The sequence below is a fragment of the Rhea americana genome, unplaced genomic scaffold (genome assembly GCF_003343005.1).
Source record: "Rhea americana isolate MKP2758 unplaced genomic scaffold, rheAme1 scaffold_91, whole genome shotgun sequence".
NCBI classification, from domain to species: Eukaryota; Metazoa; Chordata; class Aves; order Rheiformes; family Rheidae; genus Rhea; species Rhea americana.
The window spans coordinates 350,082-363,821 of record NW_028187100.1 but is presented as its reverse complement, the minus strand read 5'-3'; positions in this window follow the sequence as shown (position 1 = coordinate 363,821).

The following is a 13,740-nucleotide window of genomic DNA, read 5'->3' as shown; positions in this document are numbered from 1 at the left end:
AACTGAAAAGAAAAAAGGTCTCTTCCCCAGCAGCACCACTTTCTGAGCTGACTTTTTGTTGCTGGTTACCAACACTGTTTTGGCACCATGATCCACTTCTTTCCGCATCCCCGTGACAGTCTGCACTTACTGCTGTGTCTTGCCTCTGGCTCTCCAGGCCACCTACAAAYGCTACGGCAGGGCAAGTTTATCCTTTCCTTCCTCCCCTCTGCCTGCCTCCCTCTRCGCCCCACATCTTCACTGCGTTTTTCCCTCCAGGAAATTTTCGTCTCTGCTTTAAGCACTTGGATTCACGCTGGTACCTGGACCTATGAGCTGGGCCTGGCTGCTGCAGGGGATGTTGCCTGCATAGGGCCTGAAAGGCTCAGGTACCTAATTAGAAATATGGGCAACATAGATCAGATTTTGCTTTTATTTTGCTTTTTATTTTGCAGCTGATTGGCCAAGAGCACCTGCAGCACCAGGAATGCTTTTTTTTTTTTTTTTGAACAAACTTAAATGCGCCTGTCCTGCCCTGTGCCCATTGGCAGAGGAGGGACTGGCCCCGGGCAGCACTTTCTGCGCCCCTACTCATGGGGTTATTGGGGTGACCTGCCTTCACTGGGCAAATTCTGGGACTGCTATGGATGCTGATCAAGGAGGTCACTTGTAATTAAAAAAAAAAAAAAAAGAGAGAGAGAGAGACATTTACTGCATACTTGAAATCATATACATCACATTTAATCTCTGCAGCCATATGCAGTTACATAGGCGAAAAATGCGAGCAAATGCACAGAAAAGAAATTGTGGACAGGGGCTGCTGTTTTGCAATGATTAAACAGTGCATATGGGATGGGAGGAAGGGATTCCCGTGCTGTGGCTGGCTGGCCTGCGGAGCTGGGTGTGCACATCTTAYGCACCGGGAAGCTTGGCGGGGAAGGAGAAGAGGGGCAGGCGCCAGATCGATCTGCTGCAGTTATTATCTGAAGCGGGCTGCATTTGCTGACCTTGCCCGGCATCACCAACTGGGTGTAAAACAGCTGCGAAGGAATTCGCAGCAGTGGCTAGCAGGGAGAAATTAAAAGAATTACTTTTTTAGAAATCGAAAGATTAAATGAGGACACCGAAGTAAGGCTAGAATTTCTGGAGTAATACATCTTCCGGATGTCACTTGGATTTTCTCGGCAACACAAGACTAATGATTACTGCTTTATGCCCAAAGGCCCTGATTAAGTATGTTCTTAAATGAAGCGCATGCTTGAATATCCTTCCTGGATGAGGATGTTTTTTGAATCAAGCCCAGCTACCACCTCCCATGTGGCGCCCGGTTGTAATTTGGGTGTCCTTTCCATGGAATGAGTCATGTCCCGCAGCTTTTCCATAGCCAGATACCATCCTCTGTAAAACACTGCCGGCTCCTGTCCCTTCCCTTGCCAAAAGGCAGTGCAAACTCGGTGATGACAAGCCGAGCAGCACATGCGACATGGAGCATGGAAATGGCAAGGTCTGGGCTGCAGCTTTGCTGTGACACCGCCTTTCCTACTGCTGCTTGCAGCCACAGAGACAGGCGGCCTTACRTGCAGCTCCAGAAATCTCCGCTCTTCTCCCCTGCAACTTTTACCCTGAAAATAAAGGGACGCTGGCGAGGTTAACACATGGACACRCACTCCTGTATAATCACGAGTGTACGGATATTTCTTACAAGCATCAGCAGCGGTGGCAACCGAGGGCAGYGGCACATATTAGCCTAGGTGGCTTGTGACCCAGTGGTGTGAGATCAGATGAGTGGTGTTGGGTGCTGCCAAGCAGCTGGAGTTAGRCACACCAGAGACCTTTTAGGTAACACCCCTCTCCCTCAAGAAAAATAAGAGCTCCCCATTTAAAAATCAAAGAAGAAAGACTGATTCTCACTAAAAGCAAAGATTTAAAGCTGGCTRCTATGATTTCTGAAGACTGATGTCCACTTACAGTAGATAACAATAATATCTAGCTCTTGAAAGTGCAATTACGTGAAAGATAGCACTAGTTAGAGATGGGTCTGGCACACACAATTCAGTCCGGCTTCCGACATGGGCATTTTTAAAGTTCAGGGTCACCCGGAGGTGAGGCTTGCTTTCAGCATGCTCTTTTGTGGCCAGTTCACGTCTTTTTGTCTGTCTTGGCACTGCTGTGAGCGTTGGGTTGGACTAGATGACCTCCAGAGGTCCCATCCAATGTAGCTTAGCCCCTGTGTGTGCTCCGTACACCTTTTTGGTATTACCAGGAACAGGACTAAGGTGGGCAGCACTCYAGCTTAGCTGGATGCAGCGGCAGAAGGGACAAGTGGTAGACCAGGAGCTGTTTCACATGAGGTTACACAGCTCTCAGAGGCTGTGTGTTTAGCAACATGTCTTACTCCCACCAGTTGTCACACCTGATCAAGAGCTAAATCTGTGCACATGAAAGAAAGCAGATTTTTTTTTCAGATTGCAAAGACATCATAGCTTCTTGCAGCTTTCACAATATCTGTGCTATACCAGTTTCGATTCCTAAATCTTTGATTTTTGGCAAAGCTTTGTGAGGTGCCCTATGCCTGGAGCCCCTCACCTCCAGCTCTGGCTTGCTGAATCCAGGTGATGTCCCAGGAGTTTGCGGTGGCCCTGGCTGCAGAGCAAGCTCTGCATGTCAGAGCTTCACTGCTCGCGTGCTTACAGAAAATTTGCCTGCAGTTAAACTGTCCATAATGATCTTACTGTTTCTGTCATATCTTCTACTCTTATTGTAGCTTCTTTCGGGTGGAAATCACAATTTATTTACTACATTTCTGTACAAGGCCTGGAGTGGGATCCTTAGGGGCTATGACAGCCAGTCCCACAAAACTGGGTGGAGCAATAAGAGGCAAGAAACTGTGGGACAACAAGACATTAGGTAAAGCTCACCGTCACTGTTCTCTGTACACGTTTCCATCCTCAGGGAAATACTGGATACCGACCCGGCATCCTTTGTATCCTGCCATGCAGAGTTAAGGGGTTTGAAAATGAGGGAACAGCTGTTTACAAACACTCTCTGCRCCCTCTCCAAAGCTGGTCCTCCTTCTTCAAAGTGTATTGCAGAGGATATCATCTGTCAAAATACATTAACGAGATGCTCTGGCCATTAGACCTTCTCACCAGGTGTTAATTATTACTTGGTTAAACACAGGCAAATCCTCTTATACGTGTTCTTCCCAAGGATAATGGATTAGGCTGATCCTGTATATGTGCTCACAGGGATGCACACATGCATATGTACACATGCACGCACGCGCCCGGGCTCAAGCTCCCGTATTAGACAATACGCAGAAGTGCAGTTAAACCCATACGTGGCTTTATGCTCGGACTCAGGGGTGATGGGTATCAAGGGAAAGGACGATGGCTCCAGCTCCAACTCGTCAATGACAGGGATTAATGCGTGTTTTACTCATCCCACTGTACAAATTGCTTCCACAGAAAGGCGCAGGTATCACCTTTCCCAAGTGACTGCGATGCTCAGGGAGCACGTGGCATCTTGGTCCTCAAGACATACGTCACCTGCTATAGGTGAGCCCATAGGCACATTTGGTGGCTCCCTCTTCCTGGCTGCACAAGGGGACCTTCTTCTGCAATTTCTTCCTCCGCAATGAGGTGGCTGAGGCTGATGTGATATTGATGCCACCTTGCAGACCAGAAATGCTAGAAACAGCCTCTGGCATGGGGCACCCCTCTACAAATGGAGGCAGGCATGGCAGGGTGGTTTTATTTATGGAAAATAAGCCACTGGTTTATTTTCTAGCAGAAATTTGGGTTTTCATTGTCATTTTAAATGAGGCCAAGCAACTGATATAATCATGTGTCTCCAGGAACAGGAGCTTTGGAGGTAGGACTCCAAGTCCACTTTGGCGYAAGGTGAGGAGATGCTGAAAAAGACACAGCTTTGAGAGAAGCAAAGCTTAGCTTCACTGCTCAGTGCTCTGATTTCTCAGCCCCACAAATACAGAGCTCAGATTCCCTGGAGAGGGCAGGAAGGACAGCAAGAAATCCTCTCCAGCTGAGAGGTGATGCTGAAACCCACCTGTGCACTGGCTTTGCTCTCACTCAGCTCTGATCCCCAGCTCTGACTGCACTGGCGGGACTCACAAGCGGAAAGGGGGGGGGGATCAGTCAGTGCAGGAGCCAAGTCACTCACTTTCATGGCAATGAGTCCCAAGTGTGCTCAGCTTGTCCCATGCAATCAGTGCTTTGTAGTAAAACTAAAAAGACCCTTTTTCAAGAGGTACATGAAGAAAGTGCTTCTGAATGGGTGCAACATTACAGGCAGCTCTAATAAGGTGCTCTCTTCAAAGATCCAGACAAACTTTGTGGTGCATATGCATATATATCTCATTTTTCAGGACTTGTTGGCATTTCCAGACACTTGGGGCTTTGTCTTGGCAGCTGGCTCAAGGTCTCACATTGGCATCTGGGTAGTCTCACTGAGTTATTCACAGCTCTGACTGCACTTGGTTTGATGCACTCAGAGGCACTGTAGTTGCCTGAAATACAGGCTGGGGGATTTTGAGAAGGCACAGTCTGCCTGAGAGGTCCAGGCTATGAGGATCTCAGCCTCCTGGCTAGGCTTTACCAAAAAACTTTCAGTCTTTCCATGTAAAATGGGTCTTACTTTCCTTGGATCAGGCTCCATGTTAATTGTGGGCTTTTCGTGGAGACTTGCATTTGGAGTGAGCACCTGAGACTACAAGCTGATGTCTTGGGCCTAACRAAAGTGTTGCTTACTTCAGTGTGGCCCAAGTTTCTCCCTACCTCTTAGCTGTTTTGAAAACTGAACCCATGATTTTCCCTGGAGACAGGAGATTTGAGTGTATAGGGGTTAATTTTTTTCATCTTCTCCTGAGTTTGTCCTAGCAAAGACAGAGTTGCCTACATGCCGTGCRGTAATCTGCTGTCTCATGAGGACCTGGTTACTCCCAGGAATCAGTATGCTCTTTCTTCCTGCATTGCTGCATTGTTGCAAATCATCTATAAATAGTATTCTTAAAGACCAAAGCTGCATATTCTTTATCATAGACAAAGCAAAGACCAGCATCTCTGCATGCCACCTCTCCTTGGACTCTGCTTCCCTCCCCGTATGTGCAGATCAGCAGTTACAGCGTCCTTCCTTTGAGATGCCGTTCTTCAGTTTTCTCAGACCAGTGACCTTTTATYTGAAAGGCTTCTTAAGGACACAGGGTATTCTGCACGGCTGAAATTACTGCATGTGCTCCACCAGATGCTGAGGCGTATTCCCTCCCATCCAAYGTTACTCTGAGCATTATATTTTCTTGGCTTAGCACTGTTATGAAATGTCAGTGCTTCRCAACCTCTGACTCTCTTTTGCAACATCCCCAGGGGAACGCAGTCTCCTTTAAAACAGTGCTTCAGCTGGGCAAACCCTACAAACTTGCATCATCTTTTACTTCAGGAGAATCTCAGTCATCCCTACAAGGCAGGTAAGATATAGCCGCTCAAGAGATGAAAGCAAGATGTGCTCAAAGTGTATCTAGAAGACAGTTGTTCGTGGAGTTATTTGAGGACTGATTTTGGTTAATATTTGCCTGTCACACAAAAGAGGGAGGAGCGCATCATGAAATTTCCTGATGACACAAAAATGGGAGTGCTTGTCAATACACAAGAGGCTCCAGGCTATCAAGCAGGAAGAGCTGCGTGACCTTGAGGATGGGAACAATACGGATGGGATGAACCTCAGTTGTGCCAAATGCAAGATTTGGCACGTAAGGCTTAAGCGTAAGGATTTCTCTGGGGAAAAAAAAGAGAAAAAAATAAGTCAGTGAAAGACCCAAGTGTATTAGCTGGTCACAGGATTACTAGGAAATGGCAATGTGACATGGCCATGAAATGTGATCAAGGCTACATGATATATTTCCAACAGGGCCTGGAAAGTATTAGTGACAGAGAACAACCACTGATGGGATCCCATGAGGAGGCTGCAGCCAGCTTTATTCACCTGGATTCAACAAAGATGAATTGAGACTGGAGCAAGCRTAACTAAGTGCTGGCAGGGTGCTTGGTGGTAGGTTGGAGACCCTGCTTAGCAGCAGGAAACTAAACRGGATTCAGCCTAACAAAAATTAAAGGCTGGAGTGTACATGATRGCTCTATAAATACCTTGTGTTATACTGAAAACAATGTTGGCACAAGGACAAATGGATATAAATTGGCCATTAGCCTGGGAATCAGAAGAAGACTTCTAACCATTGGAGCAGGCAGGTTCCGGACTAGCACGAAACACAGCTTKCTTTAAGATGCTATGTGATCAATTTTTGACTGGCACCATTTGATGTGGCTGCTTGAAATGACTCGATGACCCAGGAAGTCCCTTCTCCTCCGAACTCCTGTTATAGGCACAAGTCCCACTTTCTTGCTYGGACAGAAGCCCTTACTCAGCCACAGAAGAAGGCACGAATCCTTGCAACCCTGCACCGCTGTTTCAAGGCTTGGCATAACCTAACTCCTAATTTGTTAGTGGCAATTATTTAGATTTCACGCATTTCTTACAGAATAAATTGGAGACTTACATCAATAACCAGTTTCTTTTTTTTGTAGTTAATACTTTGTACTTATATAGCATCTTTCATCTTTCAAAGTGCTTTACATACATTAATTATTTAATTCTCCTCGTACCCCCTTTGATCTAGGCAAGTATTACGATGCTTAGTTTACAAATGGGGAAAACAAACACCGAAGAACAAATTCTTGTTGCTAGGCTCAGCCCACTGGGATCAAGGCAGTTTTGTGGGTCTAACAAATGGCTGGCTTCTGAAAGGAAAGGGTTCCTGATGTGCCTGTGGTCAGCAAGTGATCTGGCAGCGRCGGTTGGGCAGTAAGTATTTTGGATGCTCCCCACTGTGGAGAGGGTGAGGGAGAGGGGCTGCAAGGGTGGGCTTTTGCAGGGCCAGGTGTGGGATGTAGAATAGATGGCCAGAAAATGCTGTCCAGTCCTCCTGGGAAAGACCCAGAATTAAGTTTAATTGAACAAAGCCATCAAAGTGGCTAGGCAACCAACACCCAAGCAACGGGAGCAAACTCAAAGAGCTGAAGTAGGTATTGAGTAAGAGGTAACACTGATCAGGGTAGAYGTGCGTTTACTGAAAGGACGTGAAACCTCCCTTTCCAGTTAAGAAGAAAATAACAGCTGATGTTGTTTTGATTGTTCTTACATTGAATGTTTATGTAGTTTTTCTGAGTGGCTGTCGGAAACTGGTTTAGAGATTTTATTGCTGAATAACTGAGCAATTTTTCTTGCAAATTCAYGCACTGATGTTCTGTGCGTGTTTGGATTGCTGTGATTGTGTGGTGGTGCTGCAAACGCACTCTGCCTTTTTCTGAGCAGAAGTCTCCTTATGCCCTTTTTTTGTCCTTAGTAAAGGACATTTCTGCCTTACAGGAGCAAGGAGTGTGGTCTATTAAGCAGAGCAGGAGCCTGGGAAACAACACACACGGGCTCTAGCACTAATTCCGCCAGCGGTTTGGTGTGTGGCACTGCATAGGAGCAGCTGTGTTTCAATGTCGGTGCCAAGAGGAGGACTTAAAAGACCAGGCTTCTGATTTTGACAGATATTGACTCATTTTGTGACTAAATGAACACTATTCAGTGAGGGCTCAGGGCCCACGTCACGTTGTTCGYGTGGGAAGGGTGAGCTGGGCTGGCCCTGGAGCAGCTCCTGCGCTGCTCCTCCGTGTCAGCCACAATTGCGCCGTAGCCTTCTGGGGGAGAAAAGGGGAAAGAGCATGAATCTGGGCATACTTTTGTTATATGGAATATTTTTCTCATTACTGCCAGAAYGCATTTCTCAAGAAGCAAAATGACTGAAGATTTTCAATTTCATGGTCATTTTGATATGCTAAATGGTGCCGAGAGAGTTAGTGGGAAATTAACAGGGTTCATATCCCCATAGAACGTGGAAATTGCAGTCAAAATGGTGCTGCTAAATATTAGTAATTAGCAAAACTGATTTTTAAAGTGTGGTAATTTAATGAGCCACAAGCTCTGCTCACTTTATGTCAGTGTTACCCACAAAATAGACAACACATAGGAGAGGTAAACTCCTCACCCGCACAAATCCCTCGGGCACCTGAGGGTAACAATGGTGAGATACATGGAGCTGTATACTAAATACAAGGAAAATTGTATTAATGAAGCAAGGCTGCAAGTTTAATCTAACAAACACAGTGGATTCAGAGATGCAGTTATTGCAACTGTCTTTTTCTCTCACTCCCTTCTGCCTGTGCATTTATTAGCACTTATTTGTTATTACCTATTCCTTAGGGTTTATGTCAAAATAGGCCCTCACCCTGTCCTGTTGTAGTTTATCCACGTTCGCCCTATCCACACATTTCCACTAGATTTATTAATGATCTGCCAGAACCTGAGTATATCGGTATGTTAGAGCATGCCAGTGATTTATCTTCCCCCAGCCTTTCCACCGGGGGCAAAGCGAGTGCAGTGGAGCGCTTCCCTTGGGGCTTTTCACAGAGCAGAGGCACGCATGCATGGGTTTTGGACACTTGGAGCAGCCGTGGGGAGGACACRATGGTCCTTCCTTCCAGAAAAGTTCGTCCCGTGGCCGTGAGCTAGCCCCTCAGGAAAGCTCCCCTTCTCACTGGTGCCCTTTCCCCTTATTGCAGAAAGCTCCAYGGCATGAGAGGAGCCGAGCGACAGGCTGTGGTCTGCAGCCTGACCGGATGCTCCAGGCCCCGGGTGGGCAGGGAGAGGCAGAGCCTGCCCAGGAAACCAGAGGAAAAAAAAAAGAGGAGGGAGAGCAGGCACTAGTGTGGTTGTCTCCACTGCACAGAGCAGTGAGGCCTGGAGACATCTCAGAGCAGGACCATGCACAGTGGATGAGCGAGGGATTAGCTGGAAGTGCCCTCAGCCCATTCCCCTGGGGGAAACGCAAGCCCAGGGATCTTCAGGACAGGGAGCGGGGCATGGGGTACCTCCCCTGCATCACTGCGATATTAGGAGGCACGTCATCATGATAAGAGTATTCAATAGGCTGGTAAGCCACCCTTGGGAAGACCAAGAGTTGCTTGTGCAGCCACATTCAAATGAGAAACCGATGCACAGAGCTATTGACTTCTGCAAGGTCAGACTATAGCTGAAGACCCTCCATGCTGCAGAACTGGGGGACTATTCAGGCACTTATCTCCAGCTAATTTCAATGGGGAGATCACACYTAAATATGCCCATTGAACTGGGCCCAAACCTGTTCAAGGTCACCTGGAAAAGCCTGCGGTAGACCTGGGAACCACCTGATGCCTTGGCCACAAGATCCCTTCCTTTGCACATAGGTCCTTAGCATGTAGGGGAAGCAATAAAAGTATGTCAGAAATATTAGGCAGTAGGAACTTTTGTTGCCTGATCATGTAACACTGTTACACTGAAAGCTCTTGAGCATATATACTTTAATAAATATCAGTTGACAAGGGTGGTGATACAGGCAATGATCAGATGACACAGAGAGACTGGTATATGAGGAAATTATAATGGGATCAGGATGTGTGGCCAAAAGCACACTGAATAGCCTCTGCCATCACATGATGCAGTATATCACAGTGTTGGGCCTCTTCTGCACAAGCCTGTGCATTCACAGACATCTGCAGAAATGCTGATRGTCCAGTGGCAAAACTTGAGTCTCAGCCCTAAGCCACTCTTTCACATCGTTGCTGCACAAGCTGAATGAAACAGTATTACTTTTAGGACAAATCAGTATTGCTTTTAGGATACAACGCAACAGTGACACTTGTGAAATCTCGATAGATRTCAAACACTTCCTGTTCAATCTATATTAAAAAAAAGGCAACAAAAGACTGTGGGCTATCAACATGTTGTAACTAAAACTACATGAAGCTTCAGATGGGAAGGCCACCTGCCTGGAATGAGACAAGCAGCAGTAGACATCTCTTTCAAACCAGTTTCTGAAGGTGAATTGCATTTGCACAGATCACTTCAATCCCTGCAATTCTAAACCCCTGCATATTTGACAGTGCAGCTGTAATCATTTTTTAACACAACTGTCTGGAGGTAGTCTTTTTAAATTAAGAAAAGGTAGGAGTCCTGTGGTGTCACATTGTATCGATGGCCGCACGGCTCATTAGCGGGGCTGCAAAATGGCAATGCACTGCAGAGGAGTCGGATGCTTCGGGCCACAGAGGGACTGACAGTGGCAAGGAGGTGCCGCAGCCAGGTGCTAGCAGGGTTCTCACTTGGGATGTGATGGAAAGATTCAAGCTCCAAAGCCGGGGTGTTCTAGGGCTGTTTAGCAAAAAGGTCACCAGAAATATATAGCTTGTTGAAAAAAACAGCTTTTTCTGCCCCTGCCACTGGAAGCATTTTTGCTAGGAAACAGTCAAATCAGTTTGGCTGAACTTTTGCCTTCAAAAAAGTCAGTCTGAGGCAGGTACCCAGCATGGAAAAAATCACCTCAAACTGTTTAGCAAAGTTTTAGTTGACTGAAAATGGGGTCATATAGTGGGATGTGTTGAATACCTTGAATAGCAACCAGCCCTATCCGCACTGTCTGTAGTACAATAGACTGTGCAGAGTGCATAATATGCCATTTTCAGGCTGTTCCAGCTGTGGTGTGCTCACCCAGCCTTAAAATGATGGTGGTGATGTCTCTGACGGTCTGTCATCTGCCTAATGCCAGCACGGGCCACTTGACATAGACATAGTCACGGGCAGTCACGCCCTTAGACATCTGCTGCTCAAGGGATATCAAACCTTGAGCTGAAACTATAAGGCAAAGGGAAAAACAACCTTTTGTCTCATGAATCAGTAAATGGGTGACAAGAGGATTTACAGTGTTTTCTRCAGCAGTGATGATGTTTTCCAGCCATTCCCTGGTAGCTTTGGTCACTGCTGGACTGGTACAGCACAAAGCCTAACTGGGTATGCTTAAATGATCTGGTTTTATGATGCCACCAACTGAACCTTTCTTCCCATTGCTCCTGAAGTGCCACAACATCTATGTCAATGCTAGATTTTTTTTGTTTTGCTTGTTTCTCTAATGGCTGTAATTGCTCCTAAAATCCCTCTCCTACACTGGCTTCTGCTTTTGCATCTGTTCCATTAATGAGCACCCTAAGGAGCAAACACCCCCCCTACAGCTATATTGTAGCACACAACCGTTGATTTCTTGGGCTACRTTTTTTCTACTGCAAACAGGATCTCCTGCGTAAACAAGGCCTCGTGTAGCTGTGTTGGCAGTCCCGGCACAAAAAGGTCAATGGCCTGATTGCGGCAGAAGGCCGTTCAGAGGGACTGGGTAAGCTGAGGGGGGAGGTCTGGCCTCGCTGGGTGAAACAAGGGTGGTAGAATGAATTGCCAGACCCTGGCGAACGTCCCTGCTGCAGGTCTCGGCCCAGATCACTGCAGCAAGACCAGATCTCATTAGTAACACTGCTCGGACAGTTCTTGTTTTCAGCACAGTTGTATCTGTAGCATGAGCCCCCTTTGCCCATACCATAGAATAATTTATATCACATCTGCAGTCCTGGAGAGCCAGCAGAGAAGGTGGGAAAGGGATGCCATGTAGGGTATAAAGTCTTCTGTGTCCAGGGCCACAGGTTCAAGATGATGAGAAAGGCCTCCTGCAAAGGCTGACATGAAGGTGGAAGAGGATATCAATAAAGGTAGTACTGACTGACTGAGGGATACAAAGAGGAGAGAGCGAAGCCCAAAATAGATTGACACTAGAAGGTGCAGGTCACTCTTCAATAGAAGGAAAACGGGGATGTTTGATTTGACTTCAGAAATGAGCAACGCATCACTGGAGGAAAGTCAGGGTGGGGATGCATCCGGCAGTGTGTCGCAAGAGTGAGATTTGCTGCTGCAGGAGCTTGCCGAGACCACGAGCTCAGTAGGTCTGAAAAAAATGAATGGGCTTTTATATAGTCTGTGGGTACATCCCAAGCTATCTCATTTGGGATAATAAAACAGAAGGGAGAGAAAGCAGAGTCTTTCAGGGGCCATGCCATGTGATAAATGCCCAGTGTTAGGAAAAGCTCTTTCCCTATAGGCAAGTTGTAATTGACCATTCTCGGTCTTCTTGTACCTGCTTTGCAGCACTCGGTACCTGAACGCCCTTGGAGACAAGATGCTGGAGCGGGTGAGCTGGGAGCCTGAGGCAGGGCAGGAACCCCTGTGCTCCTGTGTCGTGCCGTGTGAGGAGGCACGCGAGGAATTATAATTCCCTCTAGACACGTGACCCTGATTGCACAGGGAGTTCGTGTTCCTGGTGCCTCCTTCCATTTCGTATCTCCCCCTGCCATCCATGCACAGCAGCACCTGCAAGTGGGTTTACTACCCTTGCTGGGAGCACAAGTCCAACAGTATTTTCAGAAAAAATGAGAAGAATATCTACAAAGGAAACTGAAAAGGGAAAAAAAAACCAAAAAATACATTGAGTTTATCCATGCAAAGCAAACTTGCCGAAAGAAAAACCAACTGTCACTTTAAAATCTGTCATTAAGTTTCTCAGATCGCACCCCTTAATCAGGAATAACACTTGAAGAGGAACAGAGAGAATTTATGATGAGAAATGAGGACAGTTGAGCGCTGGGCTCAGCGGGACTAACTGCATGACAATATGGATAAGAATGATAATTGCATTAGCTTAGCCTGAAATGACTGGCCAGAGCTGGATTTTTTGGTCAGCCGGATTTTTGCAACGTCTTCATTTACTTTTAAGCAAACTTGGAAGGAGAATTACAAATAGATTAGGGCACGTCCGTCTATTCTCTTAGGGGCACGGGGCATTTCAGAAATTCAGCCCGATGTTGCCTGCAAGCTCTTTGAAATGCACAGGCCCCAGCTGGCTGCAGCGAGGGTCCCTCCTGCTTTTTCTGAGAGTTGGATTTTCCCTCTAAGTTTTTTTTTTTTTTTACGGTAAGATTAATGGGAGAAGGGAGCTCGGGCAGATGAAAACCGGAGGCTCCCAAACGAGGCGGCCCTATTCCTCGCCGTATTCCTCGCGTTGCAGCCCTTCTCCGCGCTCACGCGCTCACCTAACCCGCTTTTTACAGCTCGTTTATCTGAACCCTGCATAAAATAAGCGAGCCAAAATCAACCCGCAGCGGTGTCCGGCTCGCATTGCGACTCCGCCGGCCTCCCTCCCTCACTGCTCACGCCTGTGTGGCCTCCTCAGAGGCTTAAGCAAACACGAAACAGGTTAAAAACACGCTCCCGGCGGTGGCCCCTTCCTGAGCCGGCCGCGGCGCGGGCGCTTCCCGCCCCTCGCGCCGGCTCAGGACGTGCCGCGGCGAGGGGGAAGCGAGGAAACCCACCTGGCCCCAGTGCCTGCACCGGGGGCTGCGGGTCCCTTCTGCTTTGGCCGGCCGCCCGTGAGGGTTTTTTGTGTTTTTTTTTTTTTTTTTTGGGGGGGGGGGTTTGTTCTCAGCTCCTCTGCAAAGCCTTCAGCCAGGGCAGGAGTTCGCTGCAGGTGCCCCCGTCTTGCTGACACAAGAGCCCGGACAGGCTCTTGCTTTTGGGCCCGGTTTGGGCTCCCGCAGCCGTCTGCCCCAGGGGCCCTCAGGAGCTCCTGGTGTTCACGCCGGCCTGAGGTGACCCCGCCACGGTTGGGCAAGGCTGGCGGGGATTTCAAAACGCTTCACGTGCCTGGCTTTGCCTCCCAGCCCCTTTGCGAGGGGGTGTTTTCTATTTTTGCCGTTTGAAGCTCTTGGGAGCAGATAAAAAGCCGCCAAGTTACAC